General features: G+C 43.2%; 1 protein-coding gene across 4 annotated transcripts in view; it reads right to left on the reverse strand.

Moving 5' to 3' along the window:
* The window catches only part of LOC308327093 (neurobeachin-like), a gene marked incomplete at its 5' end in the record, with an annotated part of 182,914 nt that overhangs the window by 168,186 nt on the left and 1,063 nt on the right, over positions 1–13,665 (reverse strand). The gene's annotated exons all lie outside the window — the stretch shown is intronic.

Raw genomic sequence — 13,665 nt, forward strand, 5'->3', positions numbered from 1 at the left:
GTGCTCTCGAATAGCCTGCCTGTGGCTTCATCGTCAACTTACATGTGTAATCGTGACAGTATTCATGAAATACATCGTGAATTAAATCTGCTATTTTTTCAATAGCTAAGACACAAAAGGGGTTCCCGTCCAGAATGGGTTAATAGATTAAATAGGCGATAATGTACACCCGTCATGGGGTCAGCGCAGAACAAGGTCTGGAATTGGGCCCCATGAAGGACTTGTCACTATTGATCCACCATATTGAATTGCAACTGAATTACAAATGTTGACATTTTCATTTACAAGGAACACCGTCATGAGCCCATGTGTGCTTTCTGTGACGTGAGTAATGTTTTACTTAAGTAAAAGTATCAAGTAAGTTGCAAGTAAAAGTCCCGAATTCCAAATGAACTCAAAAGTATTATATGGGACTCAATTATTTTCGCTCCTCATGCCACCAAAATGTGGAACGCCCTACCAACAGTCATTTAAGTGAATGTGAATCCCTTGACTCCTTCAAAACCACTCTCAAAGGGCACCTACGGACGGCTGCAAATCGAAACTGGCCCCCGTAAAATCTGAATCCCCCCCCCCTTTTTTCCCTCACTGTATATTTTTCTTTTCCCTTTTTGCTTCCTTTATGATGAATTCCTGTTCTGTAACTATATAGAAGTGTCTATTTGTACGTCTCTAAATGTTTTGATGAATTGAACATGGTGGACCCTGTTGTAAACAAGTGCAATGCTTAATTGGGTCGTCCACTCACAGTTAACAGTCTCTGTATTGAGCTTGTGCTTGAAATGTACTGTAATTCTGCAAACTGTTAATAAATATTTCAATCAATCAATCAGTATAAAAATATACCTAACGTACCAAAAGTAAAGTACAAAGTAAAGTACATATTGTACAGAATGTCTTATTACAAAAAGTTTTCAAATGTATAAAAATCGTTTGAAAACAACAGATCTACAAGCTCACACTGCACATTATGAGCTTGTAGATCTGCTATTTTCAAATGGCCGAAATGTATATGAGGATGAAGTGGTTAATGTATGTTGTGTAATAATAATCAAAATCTATAAAGTAACTAACGTTATCAGATAACCGCAGTGGAGTAAAAGTACAATGTTTGCCACTGAGAGAGATGTAGCGGAGTAGAAGTAAAAGTATCAAAAGCTGAAAATACCCAAGTAGCAGTAAACATAATAGTGTGTGATGAAGCCGGTCAGAGTATGGCAGCGAAGATGTCGCAGCGAACAAGGTCTTCCTTTAAAAAGCTGTCATTGTGTCACCCGTGGCCGTGGCCCGGAGGAGCAGGGTGTTAGGGCGGAGTGATACGCTGCACACACACGCACGGCCGTGATGAGGCTCGCTCTGCAGGACAACTAGAACTCATCAGACACCCACTGACCACTGGTCTGTCACACAATGCACACAGAAGGACACACACACGCACACACACACACACACACACACACACACACACACACACACACAGAAACCTCTTATCTCCATATTCTAACTATTTGTGCATTTTTCGTAAACTAACGCCCTACTTGATCACGCTACAGCAGGGGTAGGCAACCTGCGGCTCTAGAGCCACATGAGGTTTTCTTTTTCTTTTCTTTTTTTTTTTTTTTTTACATTTAATCATAATTTATTATTGAATTTGTAGGAGGCATAAAGTTATTCTTTCACCACCAATGCTGCTGGCTTACTGGTACAGTAAGTAACAATGAAATGTAATATTGAAAGACCAGACAAATCCCAAATAATTAAAGTTTGCTTTATTAAAGCAAACATAATTTTGCGGCTCCAGATAGAATTGTAATAGGTTTTTGGGCTAAAAATGGCTCTTCTGATAATAAAGGTTGCCTACCCCTGCGCTACAGCGTCACACAGAAGCATCAAAGGTAGCCGACATGCAAGCTGGAAATGCGGTGCGAAGAGGCGCGTTTCGAGCGGCTTATGTGGCGATATGCGTCTTAATTATTTGAATGCTGAGAAGTAACAGTTTTGGACATATGAGGTTTCCACCCGACAGAGACAATGTAATAATATGACGCTGGCGCACGCGAACATGCACACGCACACACCCACACCCACACAGGCTGTTCAGTTTTCTCTCATTATCCCTGTCATTCATCCACCTTGGCACGAGCCATCTTATCCTCTCTCTCTCTCTCTCTCTCTCTCCACCCCCCCCCCAATCTCTCCATCCATGGCTCCTTCCCTCTCTCTTTTTCTCACGTCTTTATGGTGGTGGGTGGGACCATGCAGAGCTGTCCATCAACCCCCCATCTCTCTCTCTCTCTCTCTCTCATGCTGGGTGATAAATAGTAAAGTCACGCATGACCTTGCAGTGGAAGTGAGTGTGTGTGTACAGTACATGTGAGCATGTCTGTCAGAGAGAGCGTGTGTGTGTGTGTGTGTGTGTGTGTGTGTGTGTGTGTGTGTGTGTGCACCCCTACAATTTTCTAATCACCACAATATAACAGGCTGCTCTCTTTGAGTCTCCAGCAGTGCATGTGTGTGTTGTGCATGCATGCATACGTGCGCGCGTTGTGCATGTGTCTATGCCATGGGTAGGGCAACCTATATTATAAACAGAGCTAATTTTGCCCCCCAAAAATATCTGGAGCAGCAAAATATGATTGCTTTATATATGTCTTGTATTTTATAGTCTTTATACGTCTGTATTTACCATTTAGCAAATGTATAAATACATATATTTGTATTGACTGACCTGTTGCATTTTGATGTTTATATATATATATGTTTCTTTATATTGCTGCATAAATAAATTCATAATAGTTGCCAGCAACCAATTACCCACTTTGGGTGTTGGCCAGATTGAGGACACTCCCTGATGAGTGCACCTTGGAACCAATCTCTACAAATCTGAGCAGTTTTACTATTCCTGTCAAGGCTTCTTTGATGAAACGTTGGTATAATAAATGTTTTTTGCATCGTGACTACGAGCTGTACAACCTTTTTTTCCTTTTCTCAAGTTGTATCTCCCACGGTCAGCACCTCCCCAATATTGGTGTGCGCTCCTACCTCTTTGTTTGCTTTAACCCATTTTGGGCGGGAACCCCATTTTGGTGTTGGTAGCTCTTGAAAAATAGCAGATCTAGAAGCTCATAGCGTGCCACCAAGTGGCGCGCTATGAACTTGTAGGTCTGCTATTTTTGAACAATCATGAAAATATTTATTTCAGAAAACTGGAGGATTTAGAAGATTTTCTTTTAATTTTGAGGTCAGGCCTAAAGGGGTTAATAAAGCAAACATTAATTATTTTTCTGGTATTCAAAATTACATTGTATTGTTTGCTAATTTCTCTAAGCAAATCAAGTATACCAGTAAGCCAACAAAGATGTATTAGCATTACTACATTCTTTATTTTTAAGGGACCAAGAAGTCACAAAGTGACTTTGGTCACTTATTGTTTTTGTGGGTTTTTTTCTTCTCCTTCCGCCAAAAGCAGTTCTGACTGAACCTATACGGACAGCCGGGCGCCTGATGGAGGGGAAAGGAACTGGTTGGAATAACGTGTTCCTTCCACGCGCTACGTCCAACCAGGGAAACTCCCCCTTGTCAGGTGTAAAGGAGCAACTTGGACACTCAGGCATGAAGGAAGCATGAGTTCAAGTCCGTTGCTCTCCGCTTGTCCCAAATATATGGGGACTAGGTTGGTGGAGGGTGTGTAGAGCCCAGGATCACATTAGATGATTGACACAGGGGTGAAAAATGGGTTACAAAAATCGTGGGATAAAAAGTATATTAAAAAAAAAAGAAAATGAGAAAAAAAGAAAACCTCTTCCTTTTCATACTGCAACTGTGAGCCACAGGAGAGAGTCTAAGAGCCACATGGGGCTCTAGAGCAGCAGGTTGCCTATCAGGGACTTACACAACATAACCGTTATGTATCGTTGCTGTAGAGGGCATGTTCATTCACATTTAGTGAATGAATGCCCTACAACTTAATAACAAAAATACGTCTCACACAAAGAAAAAAACATAAAAAGTTGAATTTCAATCTTGAGACAGTTTCCCCTCCGACAGAGACGACATTGTTTCCACCTTGAGTGTGTGTGTGTGTGTGTGTGTGTGTGTGTGTGTGTGTGTTGTTTATGGACAGATTTCTGTTACCGTGTGAGAAAGCTTTGTGTGTACTACTTAAGATCATAATGAACTAAATGAAGTTTCACGGGCGTGTACTTCAGATCATAGTTTAACCTTGTAGATGTGGATCATAATGAAGGCTGCATTTGAAGATGGGTGTGGACCTGGTGTGGTCTGAGCAAAGCTGAAGTAGAGTCGGGTGTCCAAAAGAAACTGGCTTTATCTGATTCTATTAGTTTCCATTAACGTCTCAGGAACTGCAGGGCCAATTAAAAAAATGTTTTCAACTTGACAGGTTCCTAATCAAGAGCAATTTGTGGTGAAATAACTTGATGAGAGTGCTCTGTAGGACGCATTAGGAACATGCTGTTGTACTGAAACCGTTCCCGTGTCTGTTCTAAGTAAGTGGATATTCAAGAGTTGTTCTCCTAATTGCTGCCACAGTGACCCGGGGGGGCTGTGTGCACCGCTCCCCCACATGAAGGCAGACAGCATCAGCAACATTTGTATCATGAAATCCCCATTGCTTTCTTTCCCCCTGGCTTTCTCTTAAACCCGTATGCGCTGCCACACACATTATTTCCCCCCGCACCTCCCACTGATCTCATTCCCCCCCAGTTTCAGCACAAACATGGGGATGGATTGATTCTACTCCTATGTCATCAAAATGTGGAATGCCCTATACCAACCCTCCTTCAAAAGCCGCCATAAGAGAGCACCTGTCTGCTAGATTGCCAAAGGAACCCCCCACTGTTTGTCTGTAATATACTTTTCTTGTATTGTATTGAATGTCTTTGTCGTGACGAATTGATTACACAGGACTGCAATGGAAACAATGGATTAACAACTGTTGATAAAGTATTCAATAAATCCACCAATCTTGTAAGTCCTCTGTGGCATTATTACAGAGACGGCCGGAATAACAATTGTCTATACCTACCAACCTGTCACGTGATTTCAACCGTACACAAAATGTACTGAAAGAAACAAATGTACAGTCCAGTGAGTCCACACCTTATAGTTTTCTGAGGAAACCGCTATTGCTCACCACAGAACTTCGACAGCATTCACAGTCACAACGTTCAAGACCCATTCATAATTGATAAGACCAATTAGGATGTGTTCTAGTGGATAATGATAGCGTAACACTGAGCGCTCACACAGATGCTCCGGTGAAAACTATTACAGTTGGCCCCTGAAGGACAGCGCCACAGGGTCAAACTGGCTAATTACAGAAAGCAGGCTGCTTCCACCCAAGCGCTGATCTACCCACAGGCAAAAATACAGACACATATTATTATATTAAAGTCTTTTGATTGAGCGCCATCAGAGGGCAGGGGCCCCCGAATGGTTCAGACTAAAAGCTGAGGCCTAGACAGGGGCCCTGAACCCGCCAAACATACTAGGCTGAAAGTCTTCCTCGCCAAGGGAAAAAATTGAACACATTTTCTTTATGTGCGCCTTCATCCAGTTCCTTGTGTGTATATATATATATATATATATATATATATATATAAGCAAGCAATCATCATAATAATAACCACATCACTCTCTCCCAGTCCTAACGTTGGTGCATTCCACTGACAGGGTCAACCACGGAGACAACGGCTCTGATTAACACATAACAAGGAAAACGCACACTGAGGTCATTCATCTATGATATTAATGTCCGACGTCTGCGTACGCCCACGCAGACCCCCGCCCTCCCCTCCCTTTCCTCCTGTCCGTCCGTACGACCTTGTTGTCCGTTCCCCCGCGGTCTGCCCTCTCTCCATTTGTCTCTTTTCACTAATTCTGTCTCTTCTGCCAACGGCCTCTTCTGTCTAAGTACGGGTATACATTACACTCACTTTCAGAGCAGTGGCTCAAAGAAGAATGCTGCTTCTGTGTTTGTGTGTTCACATGTACAGTAAATGTGTGTGAGTGAGTGTGAATGTGAATGTGAGTGAGTGAGTGTGAATGTGAATGTGAGTGTGAGTGTGAGTGTGTGTGAACAATTCCACTGCCAAATATGAGCATTTTTCTTTTCACATTGTGCACGCGCAGTGATTTGGTGGATGTGTATGGACAGGCAAAATGAGATGTTTGCTCAGGAAGACACAGAGGGGCAACTAAAGGGGTGGAACAGGGTACCCGTGTGGACCAGCCTGCCAAATAATAACATCACCACATCATGCCAACGGATCCACTAAGTCTCAAGTCAGTCTCTAAACTTGTCGCTCAACTGACAATCTCCCCCATGATCTTTCATCGTGAAAGCTGCACTATGCAACTTGTTTTATTTTTTTCCCAATCTGTATGGAGTTTGTAAGAGTAGTTAATAGGCCACAATATAACTTATACAATGGGGTGTTTGTATTTTGTCTACCTGCTCTCCAATTGAGACATTTAGGCCGTGTCAAATGTCTCAGCTAGACACCAGATCTGACCCGAATTTTGATCAAAGTAAAAGAAAAATAGAAATGTCTGAAATACCCGGTGGATCGACAAGTTGAGCTTTTAGGGGAGGGGGGGGGGTCTCATGGTTAACTAATCGGTTTAAGCGTTTAATGGGCAAATCGTATCATTCTATTGTGAGGCAGCGAAGAAATGTGAAGAAGAAAATCTGATTTTCCAATGGGGAGAAACACAGAAAACACTGGAAAGTGTTAACGTCACATTTCCACATGTATTCCTCCAGAAACACAAGTGCATTCAGGTTAAAAATGGGCAAAGTCGCCCTTTAACGACAGAGAGAGAGAGAGAGAGAAAGAGAGAGAGGGGCAGGCAGGGAGGGAGTGAAGGCGTTACAGCTCAAACACAAGTACACAGCCCAGCGTCTATAAATAAGCACCAGTCTGTGTGGATGAGGACTGGCACTCCAGAGGCAATGTGGTGTGTGGCTCTAACAGTATAGTCCTGCAGCATGCACTCACTTTGAAAACACAGTGTAAACAAACAGCCAATAACAAGTAACTGCAGCTAAACTGCACAACGGATTTGTACGAGATGAGAGATTGCAGGCCAGATAGAGACCGCTAGCTAGATGGAGAGATAGGTTGATGGACAGAGACGGAGAGATATAGGGAGGTCGACAGGACGATTGTTTGTTCTGTACTTCGTGCACTTCACTGTAGTTTGACTATCCTGCTCATCTTGCCATTAAAGAATAGTTATTCATGTTTTTTTGCATTACATTTTTGTGTGTGCTACCATTGCAGTGGTGTATGGCTTAGCTTTATGTGTATTTTAATCATAATAATGTTTTAATAAACAATTGCATACCCTCTCCTTCCAGTCTCCCTTCTCTTATCTATCTAAATGTTTTCAAAACTACACGCATGCACGCACACGCACGCACGCACACACAGCATTCTATTCACAAGTTAACCGATTTAAACCAGAATCAATGTGTGAAATCATTTTGTCAGAATGTCAATTATTGTTTATCCGCTTCTTAATTTTGCAGATAAGCTATAGTTTCTGATTGTATTGTTTGTGAGATGGACCCCGAGAGGACCATTAGCCATCCTTATGCAAGTGATAATGGGGGATCCATTATGAAAGAAAGTTAAATGAGAAAACACTGGCATTAAAAATCCTTGAATTGGGTCAACATCTGAGCAAGACACTTATCCCCTAACTGCTCCCCGGGTGCCATATTAATGGCATCCACTGCTCCTAAATAGCCAGGATGGGTAAATGCCAGTGCAGAACAGTATACAGGCATGTGCAAATGTGCTGTAGCAAATATCCCAACAACAACTAAAGTGGACAGTACACTATTATTGTTATTATTTCCTTGGGACCAGTAGTACCAGCCAGGGCTGTGAACCGACTACAGAGGTTACTGGTTAGATTACCATCACGTGCCCTCGATCTTCAAGAAACCACTACATTGTATCTATGTCCTCCTGCATAATAAGGGAGAGGCGTCATAAGGCGTCCTGAGTGAGTTTTAAGACACAGAAACAAACATTAATATTAGGAGCGCGCTGCGACATGCTTGCGGTTACGTTTAGGGGAGGGTATGAGGAGGCTTGTCATTTTCAGTAGGCTCCCAGTATGTCCAGTAGACCTGACTAGAGCGATATGATCGGTTAACGTGTCATCAACGCCAATCGCAGCCAGCAGGCACTAGGCTCCAGACGAGCCGATCGGCTAGATAAGATCGGCGTAATAAGTAACCTACTGGGAATTATCGGTTGATTTTCGGTCGAAACGGCTGACTAAACCTGGTGCTGAGCTGAGAGGTCAGAGATTCCAAAAATAATGATGTCTGCACACTGGGTCATATGCTCCAAAGCTTTAACATGCATTTGGTTCCTAGTTTACACCATTATACTGGACGTGACGCTTGGAGCCGTGCCGGCTCTTCATCAGACCAAGGCAATCTGTCAGTACGAAGGTCACATGTAGCTAATACGCTATACTGTTCACATCTTGAAGCTGCAAACTGAAAATGTGTTTGAAAAACGTTATTTTAACCAATGTGTATTGTATATAGTATGTTAATACTATATAATATAGTATATAATATAATTAGTATCTGCAGTGGTTGGGGGGGGGGGGTCACTAGTCTTCCATTGAGACATTTGACCCTGGTGAAAGGTAGGCTGACAAGTAGTAGTGTTGCCTCAAGCTCATAAGGACAATATTTTTCCCTGTACAAGCAGGGAGGAACTGTCTCTTGCAAGATAGAAATCTGGTTTCTCATGCACTATAGGAGACCCAGGTATGAATGAATCCTGGGTAGTGCAGGATTAAGTATACTATACTCTAACCACTCTAACCACTAAAGGCTACTACACACTAAAATCCTCAGTGCTAATGTATCCATTTATAACAAACCTATACAACTCATTTGTACACTTTACATATATATATATTTTTTTGGTGGGGAAATGAATTAAAAAAAATAGGTCTTCTCACGCATTAGAAGGATACTATCAATCAAGAATGGGTGTTTTCAATGAATCCATCATGGTTAAAATGGAGTTTGAAGTTTTTATAGGAAGTCTGATATGTCTGATATGATTTATATCGACTATCGAAATTTTTAACCAAGCAACTTAAAAACTGTCTGGGGTGGTCACAAAAGCCTGAGTGGATGATAATGTCCCTAATCAAAATCACCATAATTCATGTAAAGTGCAACTCATTACCTTGAAAAGTGCTCTATAAATAAAATATGCCATTATTAAACATAGTCAGGCAAATTAATTAATTTAAATAGCATCTTTTGCTGTTTTCCTGGCACAGTTCACACAGGCTCTCACAAGATCCGTGGCAAAAGTTCAATTTTCTCAACACACTCGAGGCGTGTACGTTTCGTACAGGAATAAAAACATGAGTTTCGCAAACAACACTTCGGAGCAGTTCATGTCAAGGGGTCCTTGACATGAAAAGGTTTGAGAACCATTGATATAGGGCATAGCAGTGGGCGTGATTTTCTGGCACCACTGAAAAATCTGCCATTCATTTTTTCCCTTAGAAATGTATACAAATATTTATATTCATTATTTTAAGCCTAGAATCAACTTATCAAGCCATCCAAGATCCTGGTGGTTCTTGACCATAAAAGCTTTGATTCTGTGATTTGTTTTTCCTTTCTTTCTTTTTTGTATTTATAAGATATACTACATTACAGTTTTTAGTTTAGTTTTTTTCTCACAGTATCAAAAGCTTTATAGTCATGATTCACCAGGATCCTGGATTTCTTAGATTCTAGGGGTGCAGGTCTTTTTTCCGACAGCATATTGATCCGAAACCTCAATCCTAACCTAACCCTAACCGCAAGCACGGGAGCAGCGCATGTCGAACCATCGCTTTTTCGCATCGCAGCGAATGTCCCCCCGCTGCGGATCGGATCGTTGCCCCGTCGGCTAGAATGCTGTCGGAAAAAAGGCCGCCTCCCGATTCTAGGCTTAAAATAATTGATAAATATTTTTGTAAAGCTCTATGGGAAAAGTGAATGGCAGACTTTTCAGTGGTGCCAGAAAACCACGCCCACTGCTATGCCCTATAGAAAGACATTTTGTAGAATCAGCCTCAGGTGACGTCTCCATGGATTACGGTTGCGGTGCTGCTGCTGACATTTAGGTTGTTTTTAAGCTGACACTCTGATCACGATGAGCGACCTGCATTGCAACAACAAGTGGGACCACTGCAGAGCAGGCATTCATTCACACACAGAGCACCAACAAATACAAGAAGCAAAATGCAAGAATCAAAGAGTCTGGGGGTGGAGGACAAGCTGGCCTGAGATCTGCAAGATAGCTCAATCAAGTGGTGTGTGCGTGGTCTTGACATTACATTATTATAAATCCTTCCTGTGGGCAAATCCAAACACAAGCCTCACCCTCCCCGATACACACACACACACACACACACACACACACACGTGCGGTTGTACACGCACACACGTGGCTGTACTGAACAATTCCACTGTCAAATTTGAGCATTTTTTCTTTTCACAGTGTGCATTTAGAATGGAGGTCGTTCATTAAACATTGATGTTTTGCAACGCAGCAGGCCAGCCAGACACACACAACTACATCGACTGATGGCCTGTTGGGCAGCTCCAATTTCTCTTCTACTCCACTCTATACTACCTCGTCTATCTATTTTATCCTGACCAATTTGAAATCCTTCCCATTTAATATTAGCCATCAAGAAGTGTGACTTCCTATACTCCTTCAAAACCGCCATAAAAAGAGCACCTGTCTGCAATTTGCAACTGGACCATGTTGTAGACAATTCTTCTAGTTTGTCAAATAAAATGACCCCCTACTGTTTTACTGATCCTGGTATTGATGGGTATGGTATTGATCCTATAGTATTGTATGTCTTTAAAGTTTATGTCTTGATGAATTGAATACATAGGGCCACAGTGGAAACAAGCCCTTTTGGCTTTTTCTGTTTTTCTGTCCTTTTAGCATTATTGTATAACTGTACCTCTGTACATTTAGCAAACTGTTAATAAAGTATTCAATCAATTTAATGTAATACTGCTACTGCTCTCTGATGGTTCTGGTGACAGACATCAATGCTTGTTAACTGTCTTTATGTTGTGATGTATGTTTAGTATTGTTGCATTGTTTTGTAGTTTCTACAGTATTGCTGCTGTAAACCAAATCAATTGCTCCTTTGGGGAATGACAAAGCTTTATCCTTCACCCCTAACTATAATCCAATATATACCATTGTATCCGTGTACAATAGGAGTTCAGTTCATCTTAAATACAGCAGAACAAGAACTGGTTACATCACATTGTGTCTTACAGTAGTTAGCGATAGATTCCATTCCCTTTGTGTATCGTCTCTGTCGGGTGGAAACCGCATACCGGTATGTCCTTTTCGGGATTCAAATTCAGAAACAGCAAAAGTAGATTAAGAAGATTGACAAGCTTGTTGATCTGATACTATTAATACTTTTGTGATGCCGTAGGATGACCAAACGTAGGCCGTTAATTAATAAAACCACAAAAAGTTTAAATAAAATGAGACATCATGAGAGGTTTCTGCCCCCGACAGCAACGTCATCCCACTAATGACTCCCTCGTCCATCACTAGTACTGAAAGGGACCCGGCGTTCCAACCAGAGTTCCATATCTGACCTAAACAAAAGTCCATCTGTTGGTCCGAGAGACGCGATGGGGACTGGAGGATCAATACAGTGGAGGCTCACGCTGTGATCTCCCACACCGGCCTGCATAATGGATCAGGTCTCAGGGCCATTGACTCATTGTGCCAACAGCCGCAACCAACCGCCTGAGGTTTCCTGCCTCTACACCACTTTGTTTCAACTCTTTTAATTAAGCAGCCCCGGGCCCGGGCAGTAACAATTCCCCGGAAGGCTTTAGATAGATATATCGGCGGGCCCGCACCGCGAACAGAGCAGGCCCGCACCGCGAACAGAGCAGGACTGATTGCTTAGTTCTCAGGGTTTTATTTTGGCATTGGCATAGAAATACTGATGGGACGTGTTACCGTATGAAAAGACTTTGTATTATTCATACGGGAGGTACATAAAGCTCCTTACAAGGGCAGATTACTGTAAGGTAGGCCGCTAGGCCCGGCCGTTTGCACATGCACGTCGTGTCCGGCCAGAGCTGAACGCTCCGCTGAGCCTTCCACTGATCCAGGATGGACCAATCCTGAATCCTTTTGCTTCTTTCCTGCTGCATCAGCTGGTGATGTGTGTGTGTGTGTGTGTGTGTGTGCACAGCCACTGCAGCATCCTACTACCACCACCACCTCCTCCTCCTCCTCCCCCCTCTCCCCATCATCCGCCACCTGCTTTTAAATGCATGGCGCTGCTGGCCAGCGGATCGCCCTGGCTAAGCCATGCAGCCAGCCTATATAGCAGCCAGCCCAGCATCACTCCTCTCATGTCATCTCTTCCGGAGTCCGTCCGGAGTCAAGAGGAGTGTGACGGTTATCGGGCCATGTATAGCCTCTGCAAGCTGCCTGCATGAGTGTGTGTGTGTGTGTGTGTGTGTTAACACATGGCCGGAATGATCTAGCATCCCCACACCCCCTCCCATGCCTCCCACCTACCTCCCCCCCTTGTAGCTCGATAATCGGTAAGACTACAAGAGTGTGGCCTTGAATCCAGAACTATTCCTCCACCGCCCGCCTCGTAGACAACTGGAGATGAAAATGGTTCAGTCGCCCCAGCTGTGGGCTGCTGCCCGTGTTCCTTCCATGCGTGGAGTTAGATAAATAGGCCATGTAGCTTTTTACAAGGCCATCTATAATAAACTCAGAGAGAACAAACCCGGCTGCCTCTCAGCCTCTCTTACACATTTTGCTCTGCAGGCCCTTAGCAGACACAAGTCTTGTGACAGATTTCTAATGTCATAGTCCAAAGGGAAGGAGGAGAAAAAAAAGGAAAACATCCATAACAAATAGCAACCCTATAAACACATGGACTACTTCCTATATTTAAGGCCAGCAGACTTGTCCTGTGCACCTGCTGTGCAGGGACAAAAACGCAAACATTGCTGCACGTCAAGACCCCCAGCCCACTGCCCAGTACATAATGCTATACCTGGTGCCCCCAGCCCACTGCCCAGTACATAATGCTATATACCTGGTGCCCCCAGCCCACTGCCCAGTACATAATGCTATACCTGGTGCGTCTGTGTCGCCTGCGGGCAAGAACAGATCTACAAGATCACAACAAGCTTGTTCTTGTCGGAAGAGCGACACACACACACACACACACACACACACACACACACACACACACACACGGTTGTACTAAACGGGTGTGTAAATTATAAGGCCTGTATTTATAGGCCCACAGACGCACGGAGGAGCGCGTCCTAGTCGCAAATGAAAACAGACGCATCTCGAATGGCCCGTTAAACCAACAGACATCATAATAAAGCAGTAAAACACTGACGGCTTCGCAGCAGGACGCAGAGGGAAGGCCCTTCTGCCGTATAGCTCTGCCTTTAGTGCCTTTAACAATGCAGTAGGCCGATGATGCATGATCATAGACAGCATATGGCGATGGGTCTAGTATGGGTAGCATAATGCTAGTCGGCCTTTGTCCCGTACTATTTTTCAT

Source organism: Protomyctophum bolini (genome assembly GCF_963924005.1).
Source record: "Protomyctophum bolini genome assembly, chromosome: 13".
Taxonomy (NCBI): domain Eukaryota; kingdom Metazoa; phylum Chordata; class Actinopteri; order Myctophiformes; family Myctophidae; genus Protomyctophum; species Protomyctophum bolini.